Source organism: Myotis nattereri (genome assembly GCF_964212035.1).
Source record: "Myotis nattereri genome assembly, chromosome: 5".
In the NCBI taxonomy this organism is placed as follows: domain Eukaryota; kingdom Metazoa; phylum Chordata; class Mammalia; order Chiroptera; family Vespertilionidae; genus Myotis; species Myotis nattereri.
In genome coordinates, this window is record NC_138080.1 from 107,691,742 (window position 1) to 107,705,775 (window position 14,034).

Here is a 14,034-nt window from a genome sequence, read left to right on the forward strand (position 1 = left end):
GTTTCCCAAGTAAAAAAACCTACTTTCTGCTTTCCAGTGAGCGCATCACATCCTTGATCTTCTTTTTCCCAGGCAGCGCTGGAGAGCGCTGGGCTCCAGCCAGGGACAGTGCCCGTGCAGTGAGGTACATTCCCTAAATCCTGAGTCTCTGTTGGTTCTCTGTGTGCTGTTTGTTTGTGTTTGTTAATCCTCACCTCGGTATTTTTCCCATTGATTTTTTTAAAGAGAGTGGAAGGAAGGAGGAGAGACAGAGAGAGAGAGAGAGAGAGAGACATCGATGTGAGAGAGACACATCGGATTGGTTGCCTCCCACACTCCGCTGACCACTGGGCCGGGAATTTAGTCTGCAACTGAGGTACATGCCCTTGATTGGAATCGAACCCGCCACCCTTCAGTCTGCGGGCCGACGCTCTAGCCCAGGGGTGGGCAAACTACGGCCCGCGGGCCGGATCCGGCCCGTTTGAAATGAATAAAACTTAAAAAAAAAAAAGACCGTACCCTTTTATGTAATGATGTCTACTTTGAATTTATATTAGTTCACACAAACACTCCATCCATGCTTTTGTCCCGGCCCTCCGGTCCAGTTTAAGAACCCACTGTGGCCCTCGAGTCAAAAAGTTTGCCCACCCCTGCTCTAGCCAGTGAGCAACTGGCTGGGGCTAAATCTTTGAATGCTGTGACTAATCTCTCCAGACTTTACTTTTGGTGCCAAAGAGCCATTACTTGCCTAAGGACTGGGCACGGTGACTGGGCCGTGTTTATGTTTTGGAAAGATCAGTGCGGGGCGGGAGGGTTGGGAGGTCAGGCAGGAAGCAGATAAACAAGTCTGGAATCTGATGCAGGTGGAAGATAGGGCCCAGGCTGAGCTGGTGGAAGTGGGAATGGACGGGGAGAAGGGGCCAATCAGGCACAGACAGGTCCGGGGATGGCCCTGGCAAGTCAGCATCCTTATCACTGTTCTAGTCACTGCTGCTGTGGGACACCCAGTCCCACACCTGGAGGCATGTACAACCACTGCGCTCTGCTGCCGGGTTCTGTGGGAGAGGAGTCAGCGCTGGGCACAGCCAGGAGGGCCGGTCCCTGCCCCACGGTGGCCCGAGCTGCAGCTGGGAGGACGCAAAGGCTCAGAGGGGCCCAGCTGGCGTGGCTCAGTGGTTTAGCATCAACCTGTGAACCGGGAGGTCAGGGTTCGATTCCTGGTCAAGGCACATGCCCGGGTTGCAGGCTCGATCCCCAGTGTGGGGTGTGCTGGAGGCAGCCGATCAGTGATTCTCTCTCCCCATTGATGTCAGTTACCAGTGAGTCCCAGGTCTGCCCAGGTTCAAGGTGGGCCATCAAGCCATCTCCTGATGGGGCGACGAGGTGCCAAAGGAGCAGGAGGACAGCGGACATCGCCGGGGCCATCTTAGTTACCGCGGCCTTCCTGATGCTAACCATTTCTCTGCACCGTCACCGGGCTGAGCCCCTCCCCCACCTCACCTCACCGTGGCCAGGAGGCAGCCGTGAGCACCTGTGACGTATATGGCTCCCGCAAGTGGATTTGGCCAAGTGGCTCAGTGGTTGAGCATCGACCTATGAACCAGGAGGTCGCGCTTTGATTCCCGGTCAGGGCACATGCCCGGGTTGTGGGCTCGATCCCCTGTGCAGGAGGCAGCTGATCAATGATTCTCTCTCATCATTGATGTTTCTATCTCTCTCTTTCCCTTCTTCTCTAAAATCAATACATTTCTAAAAATAATAAAAAAATAAAAGTCCCAAACACAGATGGTCTGACTCTGACTCCCTCCTTCATTCTCCGGTCATGAGGGGCCGCTGAGGGGTGGGAGGGGAAGGAAGTCAAGGACAGGAGGCAGCGAGGTGAGGCTGGTGTCAGAGCCCTGGGCAGAGGCCAGGGCAGAGGCCAGGGCAGAGGCCGGGGCAGAGGCCAGGGCAGAGGCCAAGGCAGAGGCCGGGACAGAGCCAAACGCTGGCCCGGAGAGCCGGGGTGGGAGCTGTAGGCCCCGAAGAGGGTGAGGAGGAGGAGGGGAGAGGAAGCAGCTAAGCCCTGGAGCATGGGCCCTGGGCTGGGAGAGCCGCTGGGGTAGGAAGAGAGGCAGGGCCAGGAGGTGCTGGGAGGTGGGGTGCTGGAGGACCCCGAGGAATGCAGACTGTCACTGCAGGGCCAGGGGTCTGACCGACAAATCTATCATCTGAAACTTCACGCTGAGAGAAGCCAGACACAAAGGCTGAGGCGAACTGTACGGTTCCATTTAGCTAGGAAATGCCGGCGTCAGCAAAGCCAACGAGAGAACGCAGGAGCTGGGGGGAGGGGGAGAGGAGGGGGAGAGGGGGGAGAGGGGCAGGGGGAGGGAAGGGGGAGAGGGAGGGGGAGGGGAGGGGCAGGGGGAGGGGTTTGGCAGGGGGAGAGGAGGGGGAGGGGGTGGAGAGGGGCAGGGGGAGGGGAGGGGGAGGGGAGGGGCAGGGGAAGGGGAGGGGGAGGTAAGGGGCAGGGAGAGGGGAGGGGCAGGGGGAGGGGAGGGGCAGGAGGAGGGGAGGGGGAGGGGGAGAGGAGGGGGAGGGGGTAGAGAGGGGGAGGGGAGGGGCAGGGGGAGGGGAGGGGCAGGGGGAGGGGAAGGGGAGGGGAGGCCGGGGGAGGGGAGGGGCAGGGGGAGGGGAGGGGGCCTCCTGTGGGGCTGATGGAAATGCTCTGGAACCAGGCATGGGGGCAGTTGCACAATACTGTGAACGTACTAAATACCACGAATGGTATTTTTTTTTTTAACTACAAAAAACCCCTATCCTCCCATATCTAAAAGGAAAAATTCCTAAGTTGGACCTCATTAGAAAATCATTTACGCTGGGAAAGGCTCTGATAAGAGGATGAGACAAACCCCAGACTGGAGGAACTGCTTGCAAATCACATCGCCAACAGAAGACTCGTACCTAGAAAATATAAAGAACTTCCGAAACTTGACAGGGACAGTGGGGAGCGGACGGGGCACGGCCTTTGGGTGGCTCTTCCCCAAGAACCCATGTGCTTCTCTGACTCGGGTCTGTGTGTCCGCCCGAGCAGAGCCCAGACAAGCAGGGACAGGGCCCGGCTGTGTTCACCAAGTGTCCCGTGCCCGGCCGGGGGCCTGGCACATAGTAGGACAGAATAAACATTCACCGAAGGAACTGAGCCTTGCCTCAGACGATAGGAGAACATTCATTCATGCGGGGAGTCGCTGTTGAGTACCCACGATGCACCAGGCTGCTTTAAGTGCATGACATGGGTCAACGGCCAAAGACAACCATCTCTGCCCTCCCGGGACCCAGTTTTATGTTAAGAGACCAAAAGGCATCATCCACAATAGCCCCAAAGTGGGAGCAACCTGCATGAGTGACAACGAGATCGGTCTCTCCATGGGACGGAGTGTGGCTTCAGCCTGAACGGAGGGCATTATGACACAGGCCTCAATGCACATGGGCCTTGAGGATAGTTAGTACATGAAGTGCAACATGCCAGTCACAAAAAGACACACACGGTAAGAGTCCCCGTACACGAGGTCCCTAGAGAAGTCAGGTTCAGAGAGACAGAAAGTAGGAGGGGGGTGTCAGGGGCGGGGGGGTGGGCAGTGAGTGTTTAATGGGGACAGAGTCTCCACTTGGCGGAGATGGAAAAGCTATGGAGATGATGGTGGTGATTGTAGCACAACAGTGCGCACGTGCTCAGTGCCAGGGAACGGTGCGCGTAACAATGGTTGAAATTGTAAGCTCTATGTTACGTGCATTTTACCACAATTTAAAAAAGAAGGAGAAGGCTGTGGAGAAAGGGAACTTGGGAGCGAGATGACCGCTTTAAAGAGGCCTGTTCTATGGATACTCACTCGCTAAGAGGAGTTGCAGCTGCTCTTCAGAGATGGAATTATGTTATAAATTATCGGTGAAGGGAAAACATCTGTGCAAAGAAGATCGTTTAATTTCTATCCTTCTGTTATCCAGAATGAAACAAGGTGATTGGTCTAGATTTTCAAGAGCTATGCCTTCTATTGCTGAAACATTTTCCCCAAACGTTTCTATAGAAATATGTGTAAGTGGGGACTCCTTAGCACATACACTATGCTTACGTAAGTTTTTTACAAGGGAACAAATCCATCTTGCTTATTTACTTTTCATCAAGTTCAAATCCTTGGGCGCAGCATCCATGGGCTCTGTGTCCAATGGCCTGAGCAGGCAGGTCGCTGTGGAGTTTAGCACAAACCACCACCGTTTCCCTGAGCACCTTTCCCCAGGTGACCTGGTTTTGTTCGGTTTGACACCAGGAGTCACTGTGATGATTGTTGCTTCGTACACATAAGCACAGCTCCTGCCCGGATCGAATTCAGTTTCATCTTGAGCATAAACACCTTCCATTTTAAGAAGAGCTGTGTGCTCCCTCTGGTTCCGGAGACCCCGCTTAGAGCAGCACAAATGGCTTTGGAGCGCAGCCTTCCGGACACATCTGTCCTTACAGAGTCCTGTTCCCTCCACAGGCCCCAGGTAGGCCTAATGGTTGCCAGATGGGAGGGGGTGAGGGGTGGGCGAAAAAGGTGAAGGGATTAAGAAGTAAAATTGGTAGTTACAGAATAGTCATGGGGATGTAAAGTACAGCATAGGGAATATAGCCAACAGTCCTATATAATAAAAGGCTAATATACAAATTGACAGAAGGTCGGAATGACCGTTCACTATGACGTGCACTGACCACCAGGGGCAGACGCTCAATGCAGGAGCTTCCCCCTGGTGGTCAGTGTGCTCCCACAGGGGGAGCACTGCTCAGTCAGAAGCCCTGAGCCAGGCTCATGGCTGGGGAGCGTGGGAAGCAGGCCTAAACCGTCAGTCAGACATCCCCCGAGGGCTCCCAGACTGTGAGAGGGTACAGGCCGGGCTGAGGGACCCCACCCCTGAGTGCATGAATTTCGTGCACTGGGCCTCTAGCATTCTAATAACTGTGTATGGTGTCAGATGGCTTTGAGATTTATCGGGATGATCACTTAGTAAGTTACGTAATGTCTAATGACTGTGGTGTACACCTGAAACTAAGAAAAAGTGATAAAATATTAAAAGAAGAAAGAAAAGAAGGAAGAGGAGGAGGAGGAGGAGGAGGAGGAGAGAAAAGAAGCGAAGCCAGGAGCAAAGACTTAAAGGGGTGAAGAAGTGAGCCAAGGGGTGGGTGGAAGGGAGGAGGAGGGAGGGAGGAGGAGGTAGAGTGGCCCCAAGGAGCACAGAGTGCAGGCCTGCAGCCCACAGTGAACCTGGCCTTGGGGAAGGTCAGGTGGCAGGTGCGGCTGGATCAGAGACAGGAGGCCGAGTGGAGGTCAGGGAAACAGGGACCAGAGGACACAGGCCTGGAAGCAGAGTTGAGACTTTGACTTTTAATCTGAGTCCCAAGGAGAGGCAGGAGCTTTTGTGCCAAATATCAGATCAATCTCCACCGAGCAGCAAAGGAAATGCCCCGAAGCGACGTTCCCAGGGCTGAGTGGAGCCTGACACCAGAGCTGCTTTTCCCTGACGCTTACATCACACCAGGACCCACGGCTCCGGGAGGAAAGCTGGAGGAGAGGGTTACAGCCCAGCAAGAAGGCGTGACCAGCGACGAAGGTCAGACCCGTGCTGGGACGGCAGAGGGCTTTCCATTCTGTATCAGATACGACTGAAGGGCTGGCATTGAGAAGAACCAGCATGGTCGTGGCTGGTGTGCTCAGTGGATAGAGCGTCAGCCTTTGGACTGAAGGGTCCCGGGTTTGATTCTGGTCAAGGGCACATGCCCAGGTTGTGGGTTCGATCCTCAGTGGGGGGCATGCAGGAGGCAGTGGGTCAAGGATTCTATTTCTCTCATCATTGATGTTTCTCTCTCTCTCTCTCTCTCTCTCTCTCTCTCTCTCTCCCCCCTTCCTCTCTGAAATCAATAAAAATATATTTTAAAAAATGAGCATGTACTATCTCTAATCAGAAAAGGCACTGAAGGTGTTTTAATGGAATATCTAGGACACAAAGTATCTCTCAAAGTTCAACAGTAAAGAAACAATCTACATAAATAAATAAATAAGTAAAACAACCTAATTTTTTAAAATGGGCAAAAAACGTACATATATTTCACCAGAAAGGATAGACAGATGCAAATAAGCACATGGGAAAATGTTTAACATCATTAGTTATCAAGGAAATAATGCAAGTGAAGGCCTCAGGGAGATACCATCTAACCGACCGGCTAAGATGAAAAAGCTACAATACTAAACGCGGTGCGGACATGGAGAAATGGATCACACACACATTGCTGGTGGGAATATGCAATGGTACAGTCCTCAGTGCCATAGTCTGGTGGTTGCTTCCAAAACTAATATGCACTTACCACGTAACCCAGCAAGTATACTGGGAAATGTTTGCACAAACTGTGGCGTATCTATACCGTGGAACACTATGCATCAATAAAAGGAATAAAGTCTTACTACACTGCAGCAACTTGGGTGAATTGCCAGGGAATTATGCCAAATGAAAAACAGCCAATCTCAGAAAGTGACATACTGTGTGATGACAGAAAACAGCTCAGGGCTAGGGTTGCCAGGGCTGGGAACCGGGGCAGGGAGAAGGGTAGGGCTATCATGAGGTATCGGGAGGGAGCCTGGCGGTGATGGCAGCTCTGTGTCGTGTGATTTATATAAAAACTGGGTGAAGGGTCCAGGGGACCTCCCTGTGTATTTTTAGTAGCTTCTTATGAACCTATAATTATTATTATTTTTAATCCTCACCTGAGGATATGTTTTTATTAATTTTTAGAGAAAGGGAAAGGGAGAGAGAGAAACATCGATGTGAGAGAGAAACATCCATTGGTTGCCTCCTGTATGTACCCTGACCGGGGATCGAACCTACAACCTAGGCATGTGCCCCGACCAGGAACCCCCAACTGTTTTGGTAAACAGGACAATGCTTCAACCAACTGAGCCACCTGGCCGGGACAAGCCTATAGTAGTAATAATTATTTTTTAAAGATATGTTTTGTTATTTTTTTATTTCAGAGAGGAAAGGAGAAGGAGAGAGATAGAAACATCAATGATGAGAGAAAACTCACTGATCGGCTGCCTCCTGCACACCCCATCTTGGGGATGGAGCCCACAACCTGGGCCTGTGCCCTAACTGGGTATTCAACTGTGACCTCCTGGTTCATAGGTCGATGCTCAATCACTGAGCCACACCAGCTGGGCTATAATTTTTTTTTTTTAACTAAAATAATCATATGGGGGCAGATAGAAAGTTCCTCTGGTTTAACAAAGCCCACTTTCATCAAAAATGTTGAAGTCTTTCTTCCATTTTCATTTAGCATCTATCTTATGGTGATGGATTCTTTGGGACTTGAATGAATTATTTTAAACGTATCTTTTAACGTAGTCTGTCTAGAAAAGTTCCATCATCCGATCTGATGTGTTTTTATTGGGTAATTCACACTTCTGTGTAGCCCACCGTTTCACCAAGTGCAGTCTACACGCCACGCAGGGCGCACGAATAGATGCAGATTCCTGGGGCCCACCCAGCCTGTCGGGATCGGCGGCCTGGGGACCGGGCCTGGCCCTCTGTCCTTCTTTGAAGCATTTCCAGTGGTTCTTATGGCCACACCAGCTTGAGAGCTTCTGGTACAGTTTATGCAACTGAAGTTAGAGAAAGCTCCAAAGAAAACAAATAGTTTGCATGGTTGAGAATAAAATACTAGGGAATCGACCAAAGTGACAATGACCTTATGTAACTTTCTGATGTTAAAAAAGAGCAGTCTTCCAAATGTCAAATATAAAAAAGGATCCGAGGCGAACAGAAGTCCCTGAAGAGTCATAATTTACAAACTCCAGATCTAGGAACTGCAGGGAAAGGCGTGTTCTCTCACTGAACTTCACGCTCCACAACTGTTCTGGCACATAAAGAAGAAAAGGCAGTGAGACGGGCGCAGGCGGGGGCATCTGGCTGTCACAGCACGGTGCCCAGGGCCAGCCAGGCCGGCGGAAACCCCCAAATGTGCATCGAGGGATGAAGGGATTGCAATACACCCTCACAATGGGACAATGTTCACAGGAGGTTGGTGTCTTACCTCAAGTAAAAAGAATTAAGTCTTTTTTTTTTTTTTTTAATGTCTTTATTGACAGAGAGAAGAAGGGAGAGAGAAACATCGATGTGAGAGAGAAATATCGATTGGTTGCCTCCAACATGCACCCGGACCTGGGACCGAACCTGAAACCTGGGCATGTGCCCTGACCAGGAATCAAACAGGCGACCTTTGGGTGCACGGGACGATGCCCAGCCAGCTGAGCCGCACCGGCCAGGGCTGACATCTTGAATCACGCTAGAGTGTGGACACACCTCGGAAACACTGCCAAGTGAAAGAAGCCCATCGCAAAAGCTCACGACTTATATGATTCCATTTGTAGGAAACCTGCAGAGTAAGTAAATCCGGAAAATAATGGCGGTGGGTGGCTGCCAGCGGGAGGTGACCTGCAGCGTCTGCTTCCTGGCGAGTTTCCTTGGGGGGCGGTGGAAATGTTTAGGAACTAGACAGAGGTGCTTGTTTGGCCAACACTGTGCATGTTCTCAATGCCAGCCAATCATTTAATGTTTAAGAATAAACATTTAACATAAAAAGTTAATTGATGTTATGGAAGTTTCACATCAATTTAAAAAAATTAAACAGTAAGGTAAAGATGCTCTGGGGGCCAAAAGGAATCTGTTTAAGGAAAGCGTTAGCCTGCCCCTCACTCCTCCCAAACTGAAATGGACACATGCCTCTCTCACCCTAAATCAGTGGTCGGCAAACCACGGCTTGCGAGCCACATGCGGCTCTTTGGCCCCTTGAGTGTGGCTCTTCCACAAAATACCACGTGCTGGCACACATGAACAGTGCGATTGAAACTTCGTGGCCCATGCACAGAAGTCGGTTTTCGGCCTGGGCGAGTCTATTTTGAAGAAGTGGCGTTAGAAGACGTGGGGGGTGTCGGTCGGTCGGGCGGGCAGTGGGATACACAACACGGGGGGAGGCGCGCACGATTCGTGCACGGGTTGAGGGAGCCAGCCAGTCGGCAGTCTCACTGTGCAGTGGTTAGTGCTAGTCACGTCCCCAAATCGCGCGCGGGTGACAAAAGTACCCACTTGAAGCATAAAGTTACCTGTATTTTTCCAACCAGCTGCAAATCCTACAGGTATTTTTGTCATCAATTTAAAAATTGTAATTCTTTTGCGTTGGTGGCTTTATTATTATAAAATGAAACATTTTTTAGGTGCCCTGTTTGACATGGGTACAAAGAAGAAGCAAAGAAAAACGGAAGACAAAAACCGTAAATTTAAAGTTGAATTTAAAGTTTGAATGTACCTACCTATATAGTTTAAGTTTAAAAAATTTGGCTCTCAAAAGAAATTTCAATCGTGTATTGTTGATATTTGGCTCTGTTGACTAATGAGTTTGCCAACCACTCCCCTAAATAATTCTCTCAGACATGAAAGCTTAGGTAATTTCTTCCAACTTCTAGTTATTTTTAAAATATGTTTTTGTTGACTTGTCGAGAGGAGGGGAGAGGAATAGAGAGATAGCAACATTGATGAGAGAGAAACATTGATCAGCTGCCTCCTGCACGCCCCACACTGGGGATCGAGCCTGCAACCCCGGCCTGTGCCCTGACCGGGAATCGAACCACAACCTCCTGGTTCATGGGTCAACACTCAACCACTGAGCCACGCCGGCCAGGCTCCTCTTCGTCTAGTTTTATTGAAATGTCAAATGGATAGAGAGACAGGCTGACCAAACTGAGAACTGATTACAGCGGAGTTCTTTACGCCAAGGCAGCTGTCAATTCAAAAACTCAGAGGCACTTAAACTCCAGCACGCAGAACGCATGAACACGGATCACCTGGCCGAGGGCACCAGCTCCATTCTCAGTAGTTTGGGGTCTCCCAGCTCCCAGCAGGCCTCGAAGCTACTGTCCAAATGTACACAACAGACCTTCTTCAGGCCCTTTTATGGGCTGCCCACGACCTTCAACATAGAAACGGATTGAACCCACTGAGCTAAACCAACAGGGATACAGGGTTGACCCAAAGAGGTCGGCGGACCATTTCTTTACCATTAACTTTGGGGGCGGGATACATTTTTGGGTCAGGCATGTGCTGTTTATCATTGAGGAAGGTAAGCTTTCTGGTTAAAGAAGAAGGGAAGGGGAGGGGAGGGGAAAGGAGGGGAGGGGAGGGGAAAGGAGGGGAGGGGAGGGGAGGGGAAGGGAAGGGAAGGGAAGGGAAGGGAAGGGAAGGGAAGGGAAGGGAAGGGAAAGGAAAAGCAGCGCTGGTTGCAGTAGGACGTCGCAGGAGTCCTCAGTTATTCCTCTCTCCTCCTCTCACCCCAGAGAGGTTCGCGGAACAGACGCAGCGCCTGCCTGGTCCAGATTGAAGCTATTTAACAAGCAGCTATTTTTGCTAATCTTTTGGATTAGTCTTTAAAACTGCCAGAGAAACAGCGCCTTAAAATGGAAATGTTTCTGCCTTGGAACTTTCCATTGAAAATAGTCATGATCCGTTTTAAAAACATAATGCTGCCTAAGAACCCAAAAGACTTACCTCAGAACTGGTCCAGCTGCGGGAAGAGAACCTCGACGCAAGTAGCAAAACCTGGGCAAGGCCCCGTGTCAGAACCCGGAGCTGACGATGACGGTGCTTCCAGGAGGGATGGGCTTTGGGCGGAAGGACAGACCAGCACTCAGCTCCGGCAGCTCTAGTTCGAGGGTGGAAAGCGGAAGCAGGGCACCCAAAGCAGAGGCACCAAGAGCTAAAACCAGCAGGTGGGGCCACACCAAACCAACCGGCTCTGCACAGCGAAGGAAACCACCAACCAAGTGAGAAAGCAACCGACCCCACGGGAGAATCCACTTGCAAGTCATCTACCTCGATAAGGGTTTAATATCCAAAAACATACAGAACTCAAACAAGAGACAACAAACAAAACATCTGATTGGAAAGTGGGGAGAGGCACTGAGCAGTTTCCCGAAGACGCGCAGACGGCCAACGGGGACGCGTCCGTGCCCACTCCACGCGATCCGAATCGCACGCTGTCCCGTTTGGTAGCAACACACCCACCCAACAGCAAGCCCGGCCAATGCGGTTTCCCCCGATTTGTCACCTCAAGGAACTGGGGTTTTGCTTACATTAGAACTTACAATAAATTACTTTAAGCAGCAAAGCACACTCTGACTCCAATTTCTTGTTCTGTTTGTTTTCACATTTTGCTCGTTTTAAACAATTGGGGCCCCGTGATAAGGGTCTTTTTGAGCAAAGAAAAGAGGAGGGAAAGGCCCCCCCCCCCCCGCCCTCCCCGGCCAGTGCTAAGGGCTCGGCAGGAGCTGGCCATGAGTCGCAGAGCGGAGGGCTTGGTTCAGACAATGCAGTGAGGGTACTAGTCAGGGCACAAAGCAAGGCCAGACCTTTTTTTTTTTTTTTTTTTTTTTAATGTTTGTATTGATTTGAGAGAGAGAAACATCGATGAGAGAGAATCTTTGATCGGCTGTCTCCTGCACACCCCCAACTTGGGATCCAGCCTGCAACCCGGGCACGTGCTCTGACCAGGAAGCAAACCAGCAGTGACCTCTTGGTACATGGGACAACACTCAACCAGCTGAGCCACGCCAGCTGGACAGGGCCAGGCATCAGTCTGTCTGCTTCCTAGGGCAGAGGCTGAGTGGCTGAATTCGTCTGAGGCTGGGGGTTTCGGCCTGATGAGTTGGAGAGAGAAGGAGCTAAGGGGCACTCAGGTCTCGAACTGGATCTAATCGGGAACTACTGGATCTCCAATATGTACCTTGCGACCATGGCCCCCGGCAGGTGCTCAGCAAACCTTAGCAAACAGTTTGCTGTGAGGACGCCTCCGTGTGTGGAGCTGGGTGCGCAGTGGACGAGTGTCTGAGAGCCACTTCACAGGCCCTGGGGCTGTCTCCCCAGCCCCCAGGACAGCGCAGCTCTTGCCTTAATGCTGGTTGAGTGTCACTTTCCTCCCCAACCTGTGGATTCTCAAGATGGACTCCCGTCTGGCTCACCTGCTTATCCCTAGAGCCAGGCATGCCGTGGCCACGAAATGGAGACTCGATTCTTTTTTTTTTTCCAATATATTTTTATTGATTTCAGAGAGGAAGCGGGGAAAGAGAGGGATAGAAACATCAGTGAGGAGGGAGAATCATTGATCTCCTACACGCCCCACACTGGGGATGGAGCCAGTAACTCGGGCATGTGCCCTGTCCGGGAATCAAACCATGACCTCCTGGTTCAGAGGTCGATGCTCAATCACTGAGCCACACTGACTGGGCAAGACATCTGATCCTTACTGCAGATCCTGGAAAACCAATGTGACTGTTGCGGGGCACTTCAAGCCACGGCCTGCCTGCTTCGGTCTGCGGCACAATCGATCGATCGCAATCACAGGTTGGGTATCGGAGCCAAATCCTGTTGTGTGTCCTGATCACTGGAAGGACACGGGGGTGTTTCCCTGATGAGAACACCTCACCTCCCCGCTTTTATGGGCCCCGGGAGCCCAGGCGGAGGCAGGGGGAGGGGGAGGGCATCGGCACTCATGTTAGCTGATGTTTCCCTTGTCATGGCCCAAACCTAGCCAGTCCAACCTCCCCGCGGCATGGTTTGGAAGAGCATGCTGCTGTTTTCAGGCCGAAGACAGCAATCTTCGATCAGTGCACCGACATTCCCTCGTGAAATAGGACAGAGAAGGCACGTCCCCCCGGGCCCCCCTACGCCCCTCCCGTCCCACCCCCCCTGCCGTTCCACCCGGCCTGCGGCAGCTGGCAGGAAACATTCACTTCCTGCCGTGGCTGTGGGATGCATGATGTCACATGGGGACAGGTTCCAAATCCTATTTCTGGAGGCGACGAGGGGGAAGGCCAAGTCCAGCCTCCAGCTGGAAGGACCTTAAGGGTTCCCTGGTGAGCCCGCAGACCTGGGGCACAGCCACCTCCGAGGCCTGCCTCCTTCCCTCCCTCCCTCGGGCTGTCCTCTCTCATGGTTCGCATCCCCAAGCGGCTCTACAGGGGGCAGCACAGGATGTTCTCATGAATCATCTCAAGCCCAACGAGCCGAGGTCAAGCTGTAAAGCTGAGTGTGCATGTCCTCCGGAGAGGGCTGGACGGTAGCGTCTCCCCATCCTAGAACCCCGGGCCTGGGTGACAGCCTCACAGGAGATGAAGGTTTTCCAAGGTGCAAGATTAAAAGACTGTAAGACAATTGCTATTGGACAATGAAATGCTTAGCATTTAAGAGAGTTCAAGGGGTTAAAACGGCCCGGTGAGGTCGGAACGCCCCGGTGAGGTTGAAACGGCCCCAGTGAGGTCGGGACTGCACCGGTGAGGTCAAAACGGCCCCGGTGAGGTCGGGACTGCCCCGGTGAGGTTCAAATGGCCCTGGTGAGGTCAGGACGGCCCCAGTGAAGCCGAGATAGCCCCGGTGAGGTCGGGACTGCCCCGGTGAGGTTCAAATGGCCCTGGTGAGGTCAGGACGGCCCCGGTGAGGTCAGGACGGCCCCAGTGAGGTCAGGACGGCCCCGGTGAGGTCAGGACGGCCCCAGTGAGGTCAGGACGGCCCCGGTGAGGTCAGGACGGCACCGGTGAGGTCAGGACGGCACCGGTGAGGTCAGGACGGCACCGGTGAGGCCGAGACGGCCCCAGTGAGGTCGGGACTACCCTGGTGAGGTTGAAATGGCCCCGGTGAGGTCGGGATGGCCCCGGTGAGGCCGAAACGGCCCCGGGTGAAGTCGGAATGGCCCTAGGGAGGTTGAGATGGCCCCAGTGAGGTCGAGACGGCCCCGGTGAGGTTGGGATGGCTCCAGTGAGGTTGGGACAGATAATGGGGACCAGTATAGACTGATTAACCGGGGTAGATGCAGAGGCAGAGCAGCATTGAACAGACTATCAAACTACAGTGGGAAGCCTGGGGAGGGTTTGGGGGGGCGGTTAAGAGATCAACCGAAGGACTTATATGCATGCAGATAGGAATAACCGGTGGACACAAGACACTGGG